Here is a 21,793-nt window from a genome sequence, read left to right as displayed (position 1 = left end):
ACGGGGAAGGGAAAACGGTGCACGAAGAGCAAGATGCCATGAAGCGTCAGGACTTAGGAGAGGAGAATGGTCGACGGGTGGCAGCTCCAAAATAAAAAGGACGGAGCGCCGGATTTTTTTTTTTTTTACTTCACTCACGAGTGGCCACCATGGAGAGCATATTGGAAATGAATGCTGCGTCAGCAGCGTGATCACCAGTGGAATTCGTATATTCGCTGATTGAACACGAGACCCTGCCGGACGCTCACGTATTACTCGTGTGTAATTCATGGCCCTAGCTGACCACCTAACCGTTACGTAGAAACTCCAGCGCTTCGTCCTTGATGTACAGGTGTTTTTATTAGTCGTATAGGTGTTTTTATGTACAGGTGTTTTTATTAGTCGTCAGTGGTGAGCCTACACTCTCAGAAAAGAGGGTGTAGAAGGTATACTCTTTTCCCATACATAGCATTCCAAAACAGCAATTCAACGTTCAGTAAGCACATCGACGTCGAACGGCCGATGCCAACTTTCACGAGCGGCTTGATATTAGAGCTATAGAACGTATTAAAATAGCTAATGTACGCATTAAAGGACACAGTAAGACAATCCAGTTTTTTTCTGACTCTGCTGGAAAACCTCCGTTTGTATTTCGCTTTTTTTTTTGTTTTTGTAGTTTTTGATACGCACATCAGCGATTTAGTACGTTATATCCAACAGCTATCAAGCCGTTCGTAACAGCTGGTATCAACAGCTCGACGTCAGTGGACTGAACGTCTAAATGCCGTTTTGGGGTGTTACAAATGGGACAAAGGGTGTACCCCCCACACCCCCTATTTCTGAGAGTGTAGATGGTTCCCGTTGCGACCAGAGTGTAGCCGATCTCGCTGGCGAAAACCCCGAGTTAACAACGGACTAGGTCTAGCCTTTCAGAACGACCCCGAGCCACCTGCCACGACCAGCCTACACCTAGAACCACTGAACTCGGCATCAGCACCGGATTCCCCGAAAGCCTAATAAAGTTACCAAGCCCCTTTTCCGAAAGCGCCACCACGTCCGCCCAGCTTGTCAGGGCGCATCGAGTGATAAGGCGACATTGGCTAATACAGACTTCATGAATGTCATGAATATTTTGACAACGAAACCATTTGAACTGTTCTCAACTCTGCGTGAACCTAACGCAATATACACTGATCAGCCATAATATTACGAACCGCAACCACTTAGTGCCGTGTTAATCATTCACGTTTCACACGCAAAACAGTTGCAAGGGTCGTCTGCTATGGAGATATATATATATATATCAAACAGAGTCCGATGAACTATGTGCTCAGAAATACCTCTACCTTGACGTACCTATTTTGCCTCACCAAGCTGGAAAGCCTCCTACGTCCATATTTTGTGATGAGGCGTGGACGTGCAACACCTTGACATCTTCTAACAGTTTCAGCATGATTGTATTAATTCTGACAACTACTAACGATGGTACATCGCGTACACCTGACGAGCTTTGCAGTTTCCCAGATATCTGTTTCGAGCCTTCGAGCCATCATGATCTACCCTTTGTCAAAGTCGATTAAATCATCGGCCTGTCCCAATACATGTTCACGTTGTCGACAGAATGGTCCCCCTGTATCCCCAGCAGCCGTTAACTAACATCGGCATCAGCACGTGGTAGATATCGCGGAGGGCACATGAGCAAGCACGCTCATTCGCACGGTTTGGGGGTGCTCGTAATGTTTTGCAGCGATACCTCTTGTGGGCTCGTCCCACTACTTGAAATGGCGTCCGTTGTTCATGTTGTAGTAGTTGATGTTGTAGTTGTAGTAGCTGCAGTTGTGTGTGTTGCAGTTGTTGTTGTTGTTGATATTGTAGTTGGTGACGCAGGGCGTCCCAACTCTCTTAGATAGAACAGTTGACAAGCTCCACGGAACAGCAGCGTTCGAAATCGGTTCTTCTCTTTTGCCTTCACGCGAGTAGGTAGGGGCGGATAGCGTTCTTGGTGCCACCAGCGTCCACGCCTCCACGGGGCAAAGAAGAACTTACGTTTTCGAACGACGTTCTTTTTTGCGCCAACTTTTACTACAAACTTTATGTTCAGTATAAAAACCACGATAGAATCATTTGCTACCACAGATAATGTATACACGATTGCAAGAAGGGTGACTGGACGCCGCCATGCTTCAGTTCGTGTGGGCACGCCCGTGCAATTGCGGGGTTTTCAAAGCTGCGTTCACGCGCATGCTATAAATGCCTGCACGCATGGGTTACTAGTCGGGGCTCCATGCTTGCAATTGTTTATACTGCTAAACGTTCTCCCTGTCTTGCTGCTTCTGTCCACTGGGCGGGCTGATAGTGTAGCAAGCGCAACAAAGCGCACGTGCTACAAAAAGGTGTCAGGCGTTGTAGAAAGCTGGTCAACTGACTTTTGATCGCGTAAAGGTGAAGTGTACGTCGTCGATGTTGCTAAATCCTTGAAAAAAATGGCCCGCCGCCCGCGAGAATCAAACCTGGATTCGCTGCGGGAGAAGCGGAGGCATAACCACTGAGCTACGCCAGACCGTACATAGACTTCTTTCGAAAGTCACATGCTCCTTGTTGAAAGGTCTGAAGCACTGCACAATAACGGAACAAGCGACACCACAGCCTGTGAAATTCTAAAACTACATAAGCTAGAAATGAAGTGTCATTTGTAGTGCTTTTAAAGTTCAAACATTGACGGTGTTTTTTGTGTCCGACATTGAACAGGGATTTCACAGCTTCCAACATAAGGCACACTTTTGAAAGGCGTCTATAATCCGCTCTAGACTTGGGTTTTCTACAGCGGAGCTGTTAAGGGCTAGTTTCCCCAGTATCGTGTCCGTGGACAAACAAATCTCGACACAAAACTCTAGACAGCTACCGACATCTATTAGCGACGGCGGCAGCCAGACAACCGGCTGTCCGGTTGTCTGGTTGCCGCCGTCGCTCATAGATAGCGGCAACCTTTCCAGCCTTGCCACTCTGGCTTGCCAACTTGCGGCCGGCCATTACTTCATTGTTACCATAGTAGAACTTCGTTCATCTTCCTTCTTCACCAAAGTGGAAAGGCTGAAATTGTTTTTTAGTACCAATAGACCGATATCACCAAACGATCTGCGCAGGCGCGCGCATTCCGGAAGTAATGCCACGACTAGGGCACTTGTAGTCATCGCTTTTCGAATTTCCGCCGGCTCCGGCTGAGGGCTGTAGCGCGCGTACATCATCGTACGTATTTGTTTTGGGACGCCCCGGTATCAGCTTGGATTCTCCTGCATGTCTGTAGCTCATAAGGTTGTGTTGTTTGTGACAACTTAGTTTGTCAGCAAACGCAGAACAACAATTTCAGTCGTATTATCACTTTAGAATCGCTTTGTCGTCTGCGTCGTTGCCGTCGTCTGCTTCTTCGTCTTCATGGACGTGTGAACCCACTGCGTTTGACATGGTGGGTGTAACAGCTTCAAAAAACGAGGAAGAAAAAGGAATAGACATGACAGGACAACAGCTGTACACGCAACTAAAATGTTTTCTTTGAAAATGAAATGTAAACACATACGTCAGTACCAGTTAACACAGTGTGCGATCAAACAATACGCCACACACAAGGCACGTGTCATCTAAATAGGTTCACTAGACTCAACGTATGCCAGTCATGGTCTGGCGCAAAAAGCTCAGCTCCTTATCACTTAAGGCAATCGACGGCTCACTCACACATCTTTCTCCGAGGCACAAAATATAAAAAGCCTCAATAATTTCGCGAGTGACCCTCTCTTTAGGCCTACTTCAACCGTCACCTCGACAAAACCGGCTGACACGTTCAGTCTCTGCAATGCAAAGGGAGGAGTCCCCCAACCGTGGCCCTCAGCGAGTAAGCATGCTCCCGGAGCCTATCGTTAAGGCACCTCCCCGTCTGGCCTATGTGGAATTCCCCACATGACAGGGGTATCTTGTACACTACACTCGAGACACGTGACACAAAAGGCTTTGCGTGTCTTTCGGTACACTTCGCCTTCACCCAATTTTCCGCTCTGGCGCTCACCCTTGCACAAAGCTGGCTCATTTTTTGGGGGGCCGAGAGCACTACTGGGACTCTATACCGCGGCCTCGAACTTGTTCAAGGTTGTGGGGGACACGGCGGATGTAGGGGACCACCACCTTTCGCTTTTTGTGTACGTCGGCCCTCACCCTCTCTATCCCTTTTGCCATATTCAGAAGGGCACTTGCCACCTCCGTTAAAAGCGCTGACGGGTACCCCGACGCCCTCAGTCTCCCTAATTTGCGCCAAGAAACTGTCGGTCATCATGTGAACGCCTGACTTCCCGAGAGCAGAGCTGAGAAAGGAAACTGCTATGCCCCTCTTCACCAGCTTGAAGTGGGACGATCTGTAGTCCAAAATCGCCTTCCTTGACCGCGGACTGAAGGACCAGCATACCTGTGTGTCCTTGAGACACAGCGCCAGATCCAGAAACTGGAGAACCTTATCCTTCGGTTCTTTAAACATATACCTAAGTCCCCCACCAATGTCACCGAAAGAACGTAAGACATTAGCCCGCGTTGCCTTCCCATCCACATTGTCAAACACCACCAGAAAATCGTTCACATACCGAAACACCTTTTTTGCATTGGGGTCCCTCAGAGCAACATCGATTGCACTGTCCACAACACCGAGGAAAATGTCACTGAGAATTGGGGCCACACATAAGCCGATGCACACTCCCGCTTTTTGCAGGAAAAACTTATTGCGCCAGCCTACCACCATTGAGTTCAAATAGAAGCCTAAAAGCTCAAAGAACCCTTCTGTGTTTACGCAGAAGGGTTCTTTGAGCTTTTAGGATAAAACGGGATAAACAACGACGCCACAACTCGAGCACTCCGGCTGCTCAGACGTCTGAATGAACTTGGAAACAAGTGAACATTTAGTTTAATCGCAAAGAACACAAAATTTCGAGGGACCATCGGCGCGATGTAGCGCCGCGGAACAGCATCAAATATGCCGGTGGAAAACTGAGCTTGTTAGCGATCAGGCAAGTGCATAACGTTTAATTGACAATAAAGTAAGAAGACCTAGATAAAATTTCTCGGGGACCGATAGTGTTCTAAAAGTTGTTTCATTATGGTTGACAGCCTGTGCGACAGGGTAAAATGAATTAACTGCGGGGAGAAGCCTACACGGAAAGAAGAAACAATCTACATAAAGACCATACCTGAAACGCCGTAAAATCTCGCATCAGTCAAAATGAAGAAACCAGGCCAGATTCCTGAAACCTATGGGAGGAAATGAGTTTTCCTGTACAGTTTCTATTCAGTTTCATTTTCTTTGCCCAAGCTCGGAGCGCTAGCAGTCGCTAACGGTGAAAGATTTATTCTGCGGTCTCGGTTGGTGTTAATGCAGAATAAAGCAGTAACCCCAGAGTAATACACCGAAATCTGCCGCTTTGTCCGGCTCTGTTTACCTTTCTTAGCCACTCTTTTCAGGCCTGCTTCCTTTCCTGAAGACATAAAATCTGATTTCTTTTTTTATGGTGCTGTTATTGTTGTTATTGTAGTACCCTGGCAAAGAACAGGTGAAGCCTCCCATTAAAAACTGTGAGTAAAGACCCGACGAAAAGTCTCGTGGTAACCCGAAAATTTCTAAACGCCGGGGGTAAAGAGCGCGTTGGCGCGGCCGGAAAACTGGGGAGAACTACAGGCACCAGAATGCACCGCGGAAGTGGTGGCGTCGCGCAACTCCTGGTGATATCGGTGTATTGCCACTGCATGCGCTCTTTGAAAAATAAATATCGTATACTGAAACGCCGTCGTAGCACTGTCAATGCCAAGAGTTATTACCTGGTGACGCGCTTTCACTTTCACGCAACAAAAAATAAATAAGTGTTTGGAACAAAATGGAACAAGACAAAAGGATTCAGAACGAAACAGATGTCTATTTTGTTCCGAACGCAGTTGTTCAGCCATGTCCCGCGTTAACGCGACGCCCACGCCCACCGACTTCGCCGTAACGTGTTCCAACTGTCGCTAATAGAGTATGCTGTGAATTGAAATGTTAATGCTCAATTTTTGGCAGATCAGTGTACGTATCCCCAAGTTCGGTGTGAACGCGTACAGTGCACTCAACTGTTCAATATAACGCGGGTGCGGTGGCCGGATAGATTGCATGCGTCGTCTACCGTGGCAGCTTATGCCGCTGTTGTTTTCTGGAGTTACACACCCAGCTCCGAAACAATCATCAAAGTGTGACTCAACAATAAAAAAAAATGCTTTTCTATTTTGTATTTTGTTGTTTAAAGAAGGTGGCCTTTATGAGAGAAACTGTAAGATCACTGAGATATGGTAGGCCCGCATGGTAAAGGAGTAGGTGCGACTAAACAGCGATGCAAGAACAACAAAACAAAGAAGTAAGAATTTAAAGCGTGGGTTATAAAGAAAGAAACGAGGAGGTCATGTGATAATTGTTTCCGGGAGGCGCGACAATCGCAAAAAGCCACCTTGTTCTGTGCCGTTTCATTGATTTATTCGCTAGACAGCTCTTATATCAGTTCCGGTCATCGTTTCTTTAACAGTTGAGCACACTGTAAGCCTCTTTGTTGAAAAATAACGATGTGATCGGTAAAATCTCTGCGGTCTGGCCAGCACTACTCTGAAACCGTGTGGCAATAACTCAACTACAGAATAACATGCTTCACGATTCTAAAGTAAAATCCATATAATTGAAATAAAATGTTATTATTGCGAATATAGTATCACATGTAAGTTTTCTTAAAATTACGCAATCATGCAACGTTCAGCATTATACTGGTAATGTTGTACATTAGACTACCCTTTCAGAAATGTGCCCGTGAGGCGATTTGTCTTGAAGCCTCCAGTTTGATCCTCTAATTCATACGCATTGCTTGGCTTCAATAACGACGTGAAGGTACAGTTTTCTTACACCAAGATCCCACAAGAACACTAACTTGATATATTGTTTCTAGTTGACTCGCAATATAGGGTGATTCAAGTCACCAGGCTCGATCTAAAATGGACCCTGAAAATCGACGCCTGCACGTCGCCATCCAAACTTTTCTTCAAAGGTGCATTTCACAGGTCGGGTTTTCCTTGTAAATTAAAAAAAAACGTAGTTCTCTTTTAGTAAAAAATTGGGCCAAGAAACTTTCCAGGGTCTACGGCGGGCGGCAACCGAAATGACCAGGTCCAGTAGTGGGGTGTGTTTGGCACTCATATTGATAGATGGCGTCAGAAGCAGCGTCTGAAGGTGCAGCCGACCACAGCCGACCAGCGAAAGAAAGCAGACGACACGCAGACGAAATCCGTTGGCAGCAAAAGCGCTGCCGTTATGCAGACGCGTTTTTTTTTAATTTTAGGTTCTGCTTTTACTGTCCGCAATTATTTTTTAACCGAAGGTATATTTCAGAAAGATTGTATTCATTTTAATAAACCACGGTGGTTGCGAGCCGTCGCGAGAAGGATGTAGCGCCATCTATCAATACGAACGCCAAACACACCCCGCTTCTGCACCCCTATCGTGTGCGTCGCTGCTTTCTTGTTTCTTGGCCTTATTTGCCTATATAAAAAGAGCTACTTTTTGTAATTTTACAAGAAAGAATCGACCTGCGAAATACACCTTTGACGAAAAGTTTAGATTGCTATGTGCAGGCGTCGATTTTTACCGTCCATTTTAGATCGAGCCTGGTGACTTGAACCACCCTATATGTTGAAATATTTATAGGCCAAATCTATTAACTACAGGTGATTTTCACAAAAAGTAAATCGTGTTTTTTTTTTTTTTGCAGCGCAAATATAAATTACGCACCACCGAACGCTCAAAATAAAACGTAGAACTAGCGGTTGGAATTAAACATGCAATGTTTATAACCCAGCTCTAAGTGACCAAAAGGTTATTTCAAGGGTTCCCTTTTTTTTGATAAGTCTGATAAAATCCGAAGTGTATTTGCCCACAAACGTTTCGTCAATCCGTATTTATCTAAAAAAAAACTCCCAATTTCAATATCACGATAGCGGAAAAGAAACACGGTATGTTACAAATGAGCTTCATAAAGGACTGAATCAGTAGTCCTAAGGAGTCTCCCTTCAGTTACCTTTCATGTCTCTGAGTATTGACGAGAGAGGGTTCAACTTTTATCTTCACAAGTTCTCTGCAGGACGACGGGTCATTGTAATTTTGGGCCACGGCAAACGTCTTACTTTTCAGTTGGGACTTATTAGAGGAACGCGGTTTTTTTTAGGACAGAGAAAACTATGATAATAGAGGGGAGAGGGCAGGTTAAGGTTATATCTCACAACTCCACTCCACACAACTGAAAGGTAAAGCAGTGGAAAAGGATGGGAAGTAAAGGAGCTTCCCAGAGACTACGACAAACATTTCAGTAATTTTAATGAATCGGTCTTTATTAGCGATTGCAAGGTTCGCTGTTGGACAACTAGTATTATAAATGGCAAGGGCGCGAATGCCCAATAAAGCTTAAGTAATATTATTTAATATAGAACAGTTTTTAGGAATATAAGGCAGGTTTGTATCCGGAGATAATTCGTTTTTATATTGCATAAAAACAAACTGGGCTTACTGCAATTTTTAGCTTGGAATGTTGGATAAATCGGGTATCTATCATAAGTAAACTTTGATAGACTGCTAGTTTCTGTTGTGAAATAAACTCCGAAAGACACTCTCGGAATTTTGCAAGAAATAAGCCCCGAAAACTCGAAACCCTAGCTATAGGACGCTATTTACTTAGGGTAACTTGCTATCATTTATTAGAAAGCATGTATGTAGCCTTGAATAACAAATCGTTACATATATGCTTTAAAGGTCAAAGGTAGCGTCATTCTTTGTACCCGGCACCACTCAAATCTTCCTCGAAAGTTTTTTTTTTAACAGAAATAAAAGAAAATTTGAGGAACACTTAGGCTACAACCGATTTTTGAAAACCGGAATCGAAAGAAACCTATACGAAGCAGATATTATAAAAACAAAAATAACAATCACCTTAGCCAAAACTAGCCGTTACTCTGGCGTTTTCTTAGGTCCTCCTTACCATCCCTCAGTGGTGTACGCATTCCCATACGAAATCCGGAAGCCTCCAGATAGGGCTGGCGGCGCGCATGCGCAGTAGCCGCTCCTGCACAGTCCTCCCTGCGCAGAGTATAGCGGAGAGGAAAAAGCTGTCTACGAAAACTCCCGATTGTTCTCGGTTTGACACTAGAAAAAAAAAATAGAAAGAAACCTACCATGCCCCCTGAGAAAGAGGGGACAGTGGATAGTCCCTGACAACACCAAAAATGCTGGGCGTGGGTTATTACACTCATACCTTCGTGTTTTTTTTGTTTTTTTTTCGGAATTTATATGTCAAAGCCGCAACTTCATTGGCTTGTTAAAAGGATACAAACGCTGAGAGCAAACTGGCCCTCAAATCTCACCTCCACAAAGAAAAAAAGAAAAAAGGCCGTGATTTAAGGCTGGCGTTTGTGCCCTTGTCCATTAGGAACCCAGGTGAATGGCTCGCTTCCTTCAGATCCTAGAAGTTTGAATCAGCTTAACCTTGTTTAACCTTAAGTGCCATAAAAAACAGAACACGATAACAAATTAGGGGAGAATATATGAATAGGTTTATTATGCTTTTCTGCCAGCATGCTCCTTATTGTTTACTCAACATTCGACACAGAGGTGTGCAGACAAGTGGATAAAATTCAGCTCTCTCAGGGACGGAAATAACGATATTATCAAGCTTTTATAAAATCAAGTTATTTAGACTTAAAAAAAAAACAAAAAAAAACTAGATAAACACCGTTTGGATATTGTGTTGTATCGTGTTAGACAGTGTTTTTTATAAGTATGCATCCTCTCAGTTAGGTGGAAAGTTGTAGGAGCGTGTTGATATAGGTATTAATATATTAAAAGCTAAACACAAGGGAGGGACGAGGACAGACATGCGTACAGGCTTTCATACGAGCTGCGACCAGGCACACGTCTTGAGACACCCCTTGTTTATTCTTGTTCTGCCTCATTGATAGCCGTCACTTGACGAAGTTATATGCATTGTCTTCTAATAAATGAAAGACTGTTAAACGCCCTATCAGCATTTGATAGATTTCAGGTTCCGGAAACAAGTCACGTGAAATCTCGCGCTGTCATTGCAGAATGTTGATCGCAGTGTCACGTGGTGTGGGGCCAGAAGTCGCAACGGTGTCAGACAATGTTTTAACCGGTGGTTCACCCCAAGCAACGAAGCGTTTCGCATAAATAGTCGTGCACCTGGGTCAGTAAATAAGGCTCACTGAACCCACGAAAAAAGTTCAGCAACCTGCAGCGAGGGAACTGCCGAAAACGAGGCGCCAGGTGAATTGCAGCCGTGCTACGACCCAGTTAAACGATGACATGTGGTCACGACGCACTGCATTAACAGCGAGGTCAGCGACCTCTTGCAAGCACCCTCTCCCTTTAAGGAGTAAACGGAGCATTAATTTTTGCTCACAGTTTGAAACTTAACTTTCATTAAATTTCAGTAATAAATATTGGTCGCGAGCTACCTTTCTGTTTTCAGAATATTGCTCATTTGCGCGCATTTCTTTTATAGCGCGATTGAGGCTTCGTTTTAAATATCGCAGTTTTTACCTCTCAATCGCCTCTGTAACTATCTTTGATTTTATTCCACGGCATGCCGTATATTTCAAACAATGAAATACTCCGAATTGAAGGAGGTCTAGAACATTACTTGTTATAGCTACTATTCATTTATTTTTATTTATTGATACTGTAAGCCCTATCCCAGGCCCATTACCGGAGTGGAAGGTACAAGCGATAAAAATCAAAATACAAAATACAAAATACAACTATAAAAAGCAAAATACAGATACAAGATGTAAATACACACAGTTCTCGCGTTTCGCTCGGTTTCATAAAAAATGCTGACACCTTATTGATAACTTCCCGTGCTGGCACGTAAGCAAGACGATATACCACGATATTCCTCAGTTACTCGCACACATCAAAACGTTTTCAATGCAGTGAAGGTAGGCCGCAATGGACGCTGATGTCACCGTTTCGTTCGGCAGTCTATTCCATTCCCTGACCGGCTCTGGACAAAAAACTAAATTTAAAGCAATCGTTTTTCACAGGATATTCTCTATGTGTAAACTATGCCGGTGCCTTGATTTTTCCTCTTTAAGGACTTGGAAATAATTATCTTTGTTTATCTTGATAATCTTTATCTTTATTTATCATTAATAATTAAGAAAATAAATTTTAATCTTTCAAAATGCGTTCTCGACTCGAAAGTTGGAAGATTAGCCGTTTGTGAGAACTCAGTAGGAGAATGATCGCGCCGATATTGGTTATAAATGAACCTAGCAGCTTAGCGCTGAACGTTTTCTAATTTAAATGCATTTGTGATGGTATCTGGATCCCATGCTATTTTGGCGTGCTCTTTGATTGGCCTAACAAGGGTCTTATAGGCTAGGATTTTTATGTCCGGTGAGGCATACGACACGTCTCCTAGGTACCATAGCGATCTATTGGCTTTTGCAGACATTATGTCTATATGAGCATTCCAACGTAAATCTGAAGTGAATGTTAAGTCTAAGTACTTGGGGGGGGGGGGGTGTGCTCAGTTACCCTTACGAGTTCATTCTCGTTGATACAATAGTCGTACCTCAGAATTTTTTTTCCTCGTAACTATTGTTAAGACTGATTTTCCTGGATTTAAGACCATTTGCCCATCTTGACACCATTTGTTAATGTTTTGTATATTTCTATTCAATTCGGCCTGATCATCTGGTGTTCTAATTTCATTAAATATCACGCAGTCATCCGCGAACAGTCGTATTGGGACTTGAATTACAATGTGGACGTCATTTATTAAAATATCATGCAGAACAAATTAAGTAAATGTTTTTTGTTGTTGTTGTTTCATTGAACGAACAGGGCGTTAGAAGTGGCAAGCTTGGGCACCCCATTTGTTTTCTGGAAACAGCAATTAGTTCAGAGGCAGTTTGGGAGGGCTGTATATTTTGGTTCCTTATGAAAGCCTGTTATTAATTTTATTCTTCACTGCTAGAACTGAATTAATCTATACTCGCACTGACCGCCAATGATTCAGAAGCTTCTTGGTTGCGGTGAAATTCCGAAGATGAAAAGCGAGTATTTTTTTTTCCAGCCTTTCCTTCGCAAAGCTTGATGACGTAATTGTGAAATCGAAACCACCCTCCTGACGACAGTCGAGCGCGGCTCATGGATTGGACACAATTGCCTAAGCATTCGACTTAGGCTCGTAACAATCAATGCCTCGGCGGACACTCAGGTGGTGGCTCGTGTCCAACCACTGCATGGATCAGAATAGCCTAACTCTAACAATGCTTGGAGCTCAGCACGCGTTTTCTAGTTTACCAACCCCAGCGCGTGGCTATGATTAACGTTGGAGGCATAGGAGAGGCACCAGGACACGTGGCCGCTTGTTCTGCCTCCGAGTTGAGGGGATCAACGATGCTAATATTTTTCGAATGCACTTGCCGATCGACATTGTTTAAAAAAATTTAAAAAATAAGGTAAATGTGTTTGGTTATTCACGTGAGAGAGTGATTCTCAGTAGTATTATACATGGCCTCTCCTCTAGATCGCATGTTACAACAGACTGTAACGCGGCTTGTTTAAGATTTACTTCACTTCATACAACACTTCACACTGCTTGCCTTGCGTGGTTACAGAGTAACACACCACAGCGCAATCATTTTCCACTCTTTTCTGGGTTTCAACACTGGCATGTGTATACATATTTGTCTATGTTTCTAGATTAATTTTTTTAATTTTTTTTTTAATTTATTCAGACTTTTTTTATATACGTTCCCCTGAATTACTGCATCTCGTAATCAAAAGAAAAAATTGCACTGAAAGAGATCATACAGAATAAACCTTTTCGTGCGATATTTTGTTTTTGTGCAATCTCTCCTTTCAGGTAGTGCGGACAGTGGTGTGTGAAGTGCAAACGAGGACGTTATGACACCTTGCGTTCGATTACGACGCATTCCACGTACCTCGCTTGCCACAGTAGCCATCCTTGAATAAGCAACACTAAGCGATCACAAAACAGTCGTTATTAGCCGCGTTCGATTTACTTACACCTCCTGCACCGGTGCAGAAAAGCATAGGGCGGTGTACTTCTGGTCGTATCTCAATACACTTACCGGTAGTGCACTTCCCTGCACTTTTCTGCACTGGTGCAGGAAGTGTAAGTAAATTGAGCGCAGCTATTATTTGGACCCACATGTCTAAACCAGCCTCAAGAATCACTCATTCACCTGCTCCTAGCGTCATTCAAATGTGTGTTTTATCCTAACAAAAAGTGCTCACTCAATTAAATATTCTGAAGCGCAAAATATTAAGAGCATCCACACCCTAGCCTTGCATAACATACCATATCATGTTCACTAATTAGCAGATGGGGTAATGAGGGACAAAATTAGGCATTTTGAGTCTAGCACCATCTGTATGCAAATTTTGTAATGTGACTAATTTGATGCTTTGCGGACACAGGCGTTGTTTGTCCACTTTACAAGCAAAAAAATTGGCAACGATTTGTAGAAACACGCTTTCTAAAAAAGTGCATAGTTATTGTTCAAGGGTCGACGAGCTACGAAAATGAGGCGAAAATAACCACACGCGTTTTCCGTAAATATGCAGCCGAGTTTGAAAAAACAACAAACCACTACAGGACCACGTCAAGCTCTTATTTCATTTATATATTTCATTGCATCACGGTTAATAAAATTGCATAGGTCCAGATATTCATTGTTGTCCCGATATAATTGTTTAAATAGGAGTGTATGCAAAGGGTAAAATATTACAATGTCGTCATCAAAAAAGTAAACGGATTATTGCTGTTTTTAATGTTTTTTTTTTTTTTTCATACCATGTTTTTTGTTTGTGTTATTCTGCCTAGGACGGTCCGGAGGTACAAAACAAAAACGTCAAGGTTTTATGATGCGAAAATAAGACAAAGAAATCACGTGAAAACGTGCATCAGCAGCGTCGGTCTATTCGCGCTGCAACCAAAACTTGAGGGTTACCAAAAGTTCCACTCGAAATGCGTGCAAGGAAATTTTACCTATCTAAAAACGAGTTTCTTATAAAAAGTCAGCACAAATGCAAACGACGAGATCTTTCCGACCAGCAAGAAAAATGGCTCGTCGAACATATGGTGTACTTTTTGGACTTACGTACAAACATGTGCAATGAATAGTTTACACCGGCTATGACACAAATAAACTGAGGAGGATGTTATTTAAGGTGAAGCAGACAGTCTGCAGACTTTTCGTTCAGTGGACAGGATGGTAAAGTCAGAGCGTTCTGAAAACCGCGTGACAAGAGCCAAATGTGACTCGTAGTGCCTGGAGTGCAAACAGCTAAAAAACAAAACAACGGCCAGTTTTATTTCTTTTTATTTATTTTTTTTCATTTAATGCATCGCGTGCAAAGAGTGGGCTCGCGAACATTTCGTACGGTCCCACGGAGGTGGGACCGTACGAATTGTATCTTCAATCGTTCCGAGTGCAAATACTGAGCTGGATGTTTATTTTGTGAGGGTATCTTATTTTAACCCACTCTGTCTCATTTTACGCCTTGGGTCGCGGCAAAATGAAAAATTTATTAATTTCTATTATCAATTGGTATCCTGTACTTCTCCTAAGCCCAGCCTAGTCGTTTTAACTGACGGAAATTCTAAAACACCAAAGAAGTTTTTTATGCATGTTTTTTCACAATTGGCAATCCAATCGTGAAAATAGGAAAACTGTTTTCGGTCCCCTACTTTTCTTAATTTACATAAATCACCTGCCTGCTAATATGTCATCTAACATACGCTTATTCGCAGACGACTGCGTTATTTATCGTCCTACAAATAACAGCACTGACGTTCACGCCCTGCAGTCTGATCTTCACCATATCGAGGCCTGGTGTGCTAGATGGCTTATTTCTTTAAATGCTATCAAAACATCCCTCGTTTCTTTTCATCGCAGGCAATTTTACCCATCTCCTAACTACGTCATTTGTGGTTCAATCATATCTCCTCTACCTTCATATAAATACCTAGGCATTACCTTTTCAAACGATCTAACTTGGTCATCTCACATAACGAACATAGCTAATGACGCGAATCGTGTCCTTGGCTTTCTGCGTCGCAACCTACGCTCAGTCCCTCCATCGGTAAAGCTACTATCTTTCCTCTTGATAGAACGACCCAAACTAGAATATGCATCTGCTCTTTGGGACCCACATCGATCTAATCTTACTCGAAACCGTGCAAAATCGCGCAGCAAGGTTCATCAACTCAGACTACTCTTCTGATATCAGTGTCACCGCACTTAAATCTCAAGCTGATCTTCTTAACCTCGAATCACGGCGCAAACTTTCCAGGCTCTGCCTTTTCCACAAGTTTTATCACTCATCACTTGGCAGCTCTGTTATCGCACCAGCTCTCTGCGTTTCATGCCGCACCAGTCATCAGGAAGCTGTCTTTCCCCCCCATGCCCGCTGCTCCGCGCATCGTTTTTTCATTTTTCTGCCAGACATCAAAGGATTGGAGCGATCTGCCCACCGACGCCGTGCTCCACTCCCGCCCATTTTAAGGCATTCATGGAAGAAGCTTTTTGATATTTTGTGCTACCCTTCTGTAATACCCCTTATTGGGGCATTTGAGGTTCAATAAATAAATAAAACAAAGCATCCATTTGAAAATGTTTGTTTCATTTTTTCTTGCCGTATTCTACTTCAAAGAATTCATGATGTGGTAATAAACCAACCTGTATTTTACGCGACAGCAAATAAGTGACACTATAGCTTCCAACTAAATGACAAATCTTGCCACTACAGTCTTCTTTAACTAATGCCAGGGTGAAACAAGAATCATTATTTGTTTAAAGAAATCAAATAAATCGGTTAACTTTCGTTGAAATCCGTTTTATTTTATTTCAATCACATTCACTGTATTTAGATAATATTTATTGGATTAAAGCAGTATAGTTTAATTTAATTCCGATTAGTATTATTTTGATCGGTGTAGCAACAAAATTGTGCTTTTAAATCACTGGATGCATTTGTAACGTGGCAGATTAATTCATCAATCCTTCCAAACACTGAAAGCAATACAGAGGAAACAAATACTGTAAATTTAATGTACATTTCAATAAGTAAATATTTATTTACTAACCTTGCCATAGCAGAACAAAAGCACCTGAATATTTCTAGTTAGGGAAAAACCATTATATTTTTATAATGCAATTAAGTGCAAAGGTGCAACCGAGGTGGACAATAATGACGAAGATAATCCCTGGACAAGAGAGACAAAGGACAAACACAAATGTCCAAACACTGCTAGTTGACTGGTGCGCGACCGAAAAAATCCGCCTGGTCCGGGTATCAAACCTGGAGCAGGCGGATTTTTGCGATAGCGCACCAGTCACCTAGCGGTGTTTGGAGATTTGTGTTTGTCCTTTGTCTCTCTTGTTCCCCTTCTCCAGGGATTATTTTCGTCATTCTTGTCCAGCTCGCTTGCACCTTTGCATTCAATTGCATTATAATCATAACCTCAAAAATGCAAGCCTTTCTCCCTTGTTGGTGTTAGACCAGTGGCAGCTGATAAAACCTGTTTGCAAAACTAAAGTCTAACCCCTGATTAGCGCAGTTTATAGAGCGCTCCACTGGAAATTGAGCGGTCCCGGGATTGATACCCGGACCAGGCGGATTTTTTTTGGTCGCGCACCAGTCACCTATCTGTGTTGGAGATTTGCGTTTGTCCTTTGTCTCTCTTATTCCCCTTCTCCAGGGATTATTTTCCTCAAGCATTATTTGCCAGTTTTGCGTTCTCTTGTTATTGCAATAGGACCTTACTTTTCTAGTGTTAGTTCTTTTCGCTTTTTATTTACGTGTTAGAGGACGTTACACAACTGACTGCGATGTGGACGGTCGAAAGAAAACTCGACGTTCCGATTTGCTCAGAAGACCACTGCTTTATGCTCGTGTTCAACCTGGAGTAAATCTTTCTTGTTTGATCGTTCCTTGGCTTTAATACAAACCAAACGCACATAGAAAGGAACAAATGATAAACCCAAGGTAAATATATATACATTTTAGATATCTTTTTGCGGAAAATGTTTGATTTAAATCATCATTGTAAAACAGGTATGATTTAAATCACAATACAAATCATGATTTAAATCACGATTTAGATTATCTTGATTTCTATTCTCCGCGCTGTTATGTTGCTAAGCGCTTGAGGACCGTTTATAGATTGATATTTTGAGTACCAGTTCCCTTCGATCCTTATTTATAAAGAGGCGCCTAATAGTTGTGTAGAAGTCATAGTTCGGGTTTGCGTTTTCACTCTCCGCCGTTTCGAAAGGAGCTGGCGTTCATGCTGTATTTCTTCTAATGATGACGCTGTTATCGTAGAGTTATCATAATATACGCAGGAGGTCCAACATACTACTTCTATAAACCCCTGCATGAGCACGGCGCGCGTTGCACTTTGGGAACTAGTTGGCCAGGAAAGAGTGTGGCATGGTTTCGGTTTTGATCGACACGTCGACAAGGAATTATACACAGAGCGTTGCACACTTTCTGGTGCCGAGAGCGTCATTTTTTGTCTCTAAACTAACCTAAATGGCCAGACCACGAAGCTATAGCACAAGCCCGAGACGTATAGCATGTCTTAACACATGCTTGTTGTTGTATTTTTGCAATCGAGCCTTTCTGTTAGCGTTTTGAGGTATGTGAACGAGCCAGTGCTGGGAATCTCAAATCTGCGAAGCTCGCGGATCTTGCTTGTGTACGAGTCAACAGGCGGTTACAACCAATAAGTATGCATACACCGAGCTCGCACCTTTACATTAGTGTTGCTGGTAAGGAAGTTCGTTTTTTTGGTGCGTCCATGCACGAAATGTAATTTTTTTGCAATTACTGTTTTTCTTAATGCGCTTGAGTACACTGGGGGTTAAAACTCGGAAGCGCCATTGAAAAGCTCAACTGGAACCGACTTCTTATCTCTTATCTGTACTGACCCGCAGCACTGCGCGAAGCGAAATCCCCACCCGCTTGCATTCCACAAATATTCAACAACGCGTATGCGCATAAAGATCTTCTGCTATCATATAGGCACATTCGCACATACAAACCTTTTCAAGAAAGCAAAAGTCGAGCACTTGCGTGAAAAATGACGCGCCGTTCGCCGGAAGTGCGCCGGACGGGCGTGAACCCCCTATGCGGTGCGCCAGACGAACGAAATTATTCAAACCTCATTTGACGGTTGCTAATGCAATAAAATTTATGTGTTTGCTCTTTTCCTGATTGAGTATGACGAGATGATTTCAGACACACCGTTCAGACACAGATCTTGGGCGTCAGTAAAAGCTCGTATAAAAGGCTTAGCCGATCTCAGCGTTTGCGAAATCTTAATCTCCTATCAATATAAAATTTGAGTGGGAGATATATGATGACACGAGGAAGACATCATAGTAACTTTTGTGCAGTAGTGAAGTCGAGTTGATTGCGCTTCCTTAACAGTTCATGCGTCAACGCTGGCCTCCACTTTGATACTCCTGTGAGGATGCGGCTTGCTTTTCGCCCAGTGAAATAACAAAGAAGCGGACGTTAGGGAACAAAATACTTTAAGGTTCAAGGTGACCAAGTTTGAGTTGTATTTCACTGGTACTAGACGGGATTATTGAAATTAAACTTAAATGTGCACTCGTGGGGTGAGGTGACAAAGCCACGTCTTAACTACGTTTGCATACGCACGCAGATCTGGTGTTTCGGGAACCAAGGAAAGTGCCCCAGTCTTCGTTTTGTATCGCTCAAGAATGAGTGCATTGTACGTCCGTGGGAAGTCAGACAATCGAAAACGTAAGCAGGGCATTCGGTCACGGCGTGATAACATGAAATGACGCTGCTCAATCGAAACTTAAACTAAGTGGCCAACTAGTTCCTAAAGTGCACTGCGTGGTATTTCGCCGTGATGGGGCGCTTCGATTCCGGTAGAAGTCTACTGGCTGTAGTGTGCGATTTTAAATTGAAGCAGACAGCAACCAGTCTAAAATTTACTTTCGGCACTACTTTTGTGTGGTAAAAGGTGAGTGTATTTGCTCCCTGCGCTTATTTATAATAGCAAATATCAGGAATACTTCGTGCGTACTAGATAGCTTAGAGCATTTCTCAGTCACGCAGAAATAAAAGGTAAACAGTTACGGTATTTATATATGTATGTATATATATATATATATATATATATATATATATATATATATATATATATATATATATATATATATATATATATATATATATATATATTCTTTCAAATTCAGGGGAATAAACACAGTGCTAAACTGGCTCAGTAGACGAGTTTATGTAAACGATTCGGCAATGTTAGCGGGAAAACGCGGCGCTTTTTTGCGGGGGGGGGGGGGGGGGGGGGGTTGCATGAAAAAGCAATTGTGCATGCAAAGCAGGCAGGAGACGGGTGATCCAAAACGTTATATTTCGGTGATGCGTCTAGAAATGAACTGATCCTCGTGAGCGTATAGCTCACGCGTGTTATTTTCTCTTTTTTTATGCTTGAAACCGGACGCGCTTAGCTTTGTCTCCAGTTCCTGCAGGTGTCTTAGAGATGAGTTAGGACAAACGATCAAAGCACACAAGCATCCGGGTGCCAACAAAGTTAGCTTTTCTGCGTCGTCTGGTTGATTTCTGGTAACGCTCTTTTTTGCACATGTGGTCGCTCAGTGCGTGCCGACTTTAGTATTTCCAATGCGACGGTGTCGTTCTTGCTGTTGACATGCAGAACAAGCTGTGTCGGTTCTCTCTTCGGCCAGTGGAGAAGGTCGAATGTAATGTGGGCGCAGTGGCTTCTTTTGCGCCTGTCGCACAAAAACAGTAGTGGCGTCTTGGAGGTTTTGGGTCACGTAGGTAGACTTCAAAGTTACTTGCCGTGTAGGTACTGGTCGCAAATTGATAAAAACTTGCTTTAGTTTTTTTACATAGTCCAACTGCCTTTGTTGTTGGGGCAGTTCAATTTTAAAAAGAAGTCTGATGGCAAGCAGAGTGCAGTGCCGTACACAAATTCGGCGGCGGAGCATCTGATGTCCACCTTCAAGGCTGACCGGATTATGGGAAGCGCAAGGGGAAGATGACGAATATAATCGGATGGACAACCATGCAATGCAAAGGCCGATTTCAAATGTCAATGAAATCGTTAGACCATCCCGTTTGACTCTGGGTGGTAAGCAATCGTTCTAAAGCGGTTCCCAGCAAACGAGTGAGTTAGGCAAAGAGTGTCGATTCATATTGCCGACACCGGTCGGTGACAATCTCTGAGGGGACGCCAAAACGGGACACCCATGTAACGATAAACGCCTCAGTCACTGTGGAGGCGGTGATATCGGGCAGTGGGGTTGCCTCTGGCCATCATGTAAATCTGTCGATGCACGTTAGGATGTAGCGCTGTCCCTGAGAAATGAGTAGGGGTTCGACCAGGTCAAGATGTATCTCGTTTGAACGGCTGTCTGGTTAGATGAATTGTCGACTTGGTGGTAGCGGATGTCACTGGACTTTCACTCACTGTTTTGCGATGCACGAACGCACAATGTCACGGACGTTGGATTTCAACCGGTGTCAAACATTGCGGTCGCACAGGAGCTTCAGGGATGCTCGCACACCCAGGTGCGACAAGCGATGAATTACTTCGAAAAACTGCCGTCGCAGCTTACTGGTACAAAAGGCCAAGGCATTGCCGTTGACAGGTCGCAAACCATGGTGGTGCCTTCTGGAAAGCTTACGTTCCGCAGTTGCAGTGACGATGATAAATTGCACACCGCATGCAATTCTTCGTCAGTTGTGTGAAGACGGGCCACCAATTCCAAGTTTTGAGCACAAGAAGGCAGAGTGTTGACGGTGTAAAACCGGCTGAAAACCTCAGTGGGGACGTTGTCAACTATATTAATGTGACGAATATACGTTGTGAATTCGGACAGGAAGGCTAGCTGGCGAATCTCTCGTGGTGTGTAATGAGACCCGGAATTGCAGATGGCTTAAGTTAGAGGCTTATGGTCAGTCCATATGGTAAATGGCCGTTCCTCGACAAAATGTCGAAAGTGCCCTAGAGCCGAGTAAGCAGCCAATAGTTCACGTCCGAAAACTCTGTAGCGCGTTTGTGGTGGTTTGGGCTTTTGAGAAAAGGTGACGGGAGACGTCGAAGAAGTTGGAAAGGCTGAAACGGTGTAAAAGGCAAAAACAAATAAATACGAAGAGCTTTCGCCAGCCCGGGAAAAAAAGAAAAACATCCTGGTATGCTCTCCATCACCAAGAAGGCGATGGAGAGCATACTCGGTGTTATCTTACCTGATCTTTGTATTTCGTATATTTGTACATGCCTTGCCCGTATTTTCTAGAGGTTCCAGTGTCCGGTCACTCAAAACGTCGCGTTTTCTTTTCGGCTATTCTCCCCTTCCTGATGTTTTCTATTCGGTCGAACTTGCTCTTTTTATGCTGCTGAATAGTCTGCTCGTATGCTCCAGTTACTGTACTATGCTAATATTTTTAACAAGTAACGAGCAATTAAAGTAATCCGCGACCAATATTTTGTAACGAAATTATATTACCAATTACTTCCGAAAAAAAGTAACGTGGCAATTACAAAATTACTTTAAAAAGTAACAGGTTACAAGTAATCCATTACCTGTAACGGATTACTTCCCAAGTCTGCTCTGAACACACTTTTCGCGGCGTTGATGACAATGCCGT

General features: G+C 43.2%; 1 protein-coding gene across 1 annotated transcript in view; it reads left to right on the top strand.

Annotated features, from left to right (window-relative positions):
• LOC8038617 (2-iminobutanoate/2-iminopropanoate deaminase-like) overlaps positions 1-21,793 on the top strand; it is an 87,338-nt gene that overhangs the window by 42,974 nt on the left and 22,571 nt on the right. The window lies entirely within an intron of this gene.

Source organism: Ixodes scapularis, unplaced genomic scaffold, assembly GCF_016920785.2.
Source record: "Ixodes scapularis isolate PalLabHiFi unplaced genomic scaffold, ASM1692078v2 PGA_scaffold1__304_contigs__length_218370807, whole genome shotgun sequence".
Taxonomy (NCBI): domain Eukaryota; kingdom Metazoa; phylum Arthropoda; class Arachnida; order Ixodida; family Ixodidae; genus Ixodes; species Ixodes scapularis.
The sequence above is the reverse complement of the archived record's forward strand: the minus strand, read 5'-3'. Positions and strand labels throughout refer to the sequence as shown.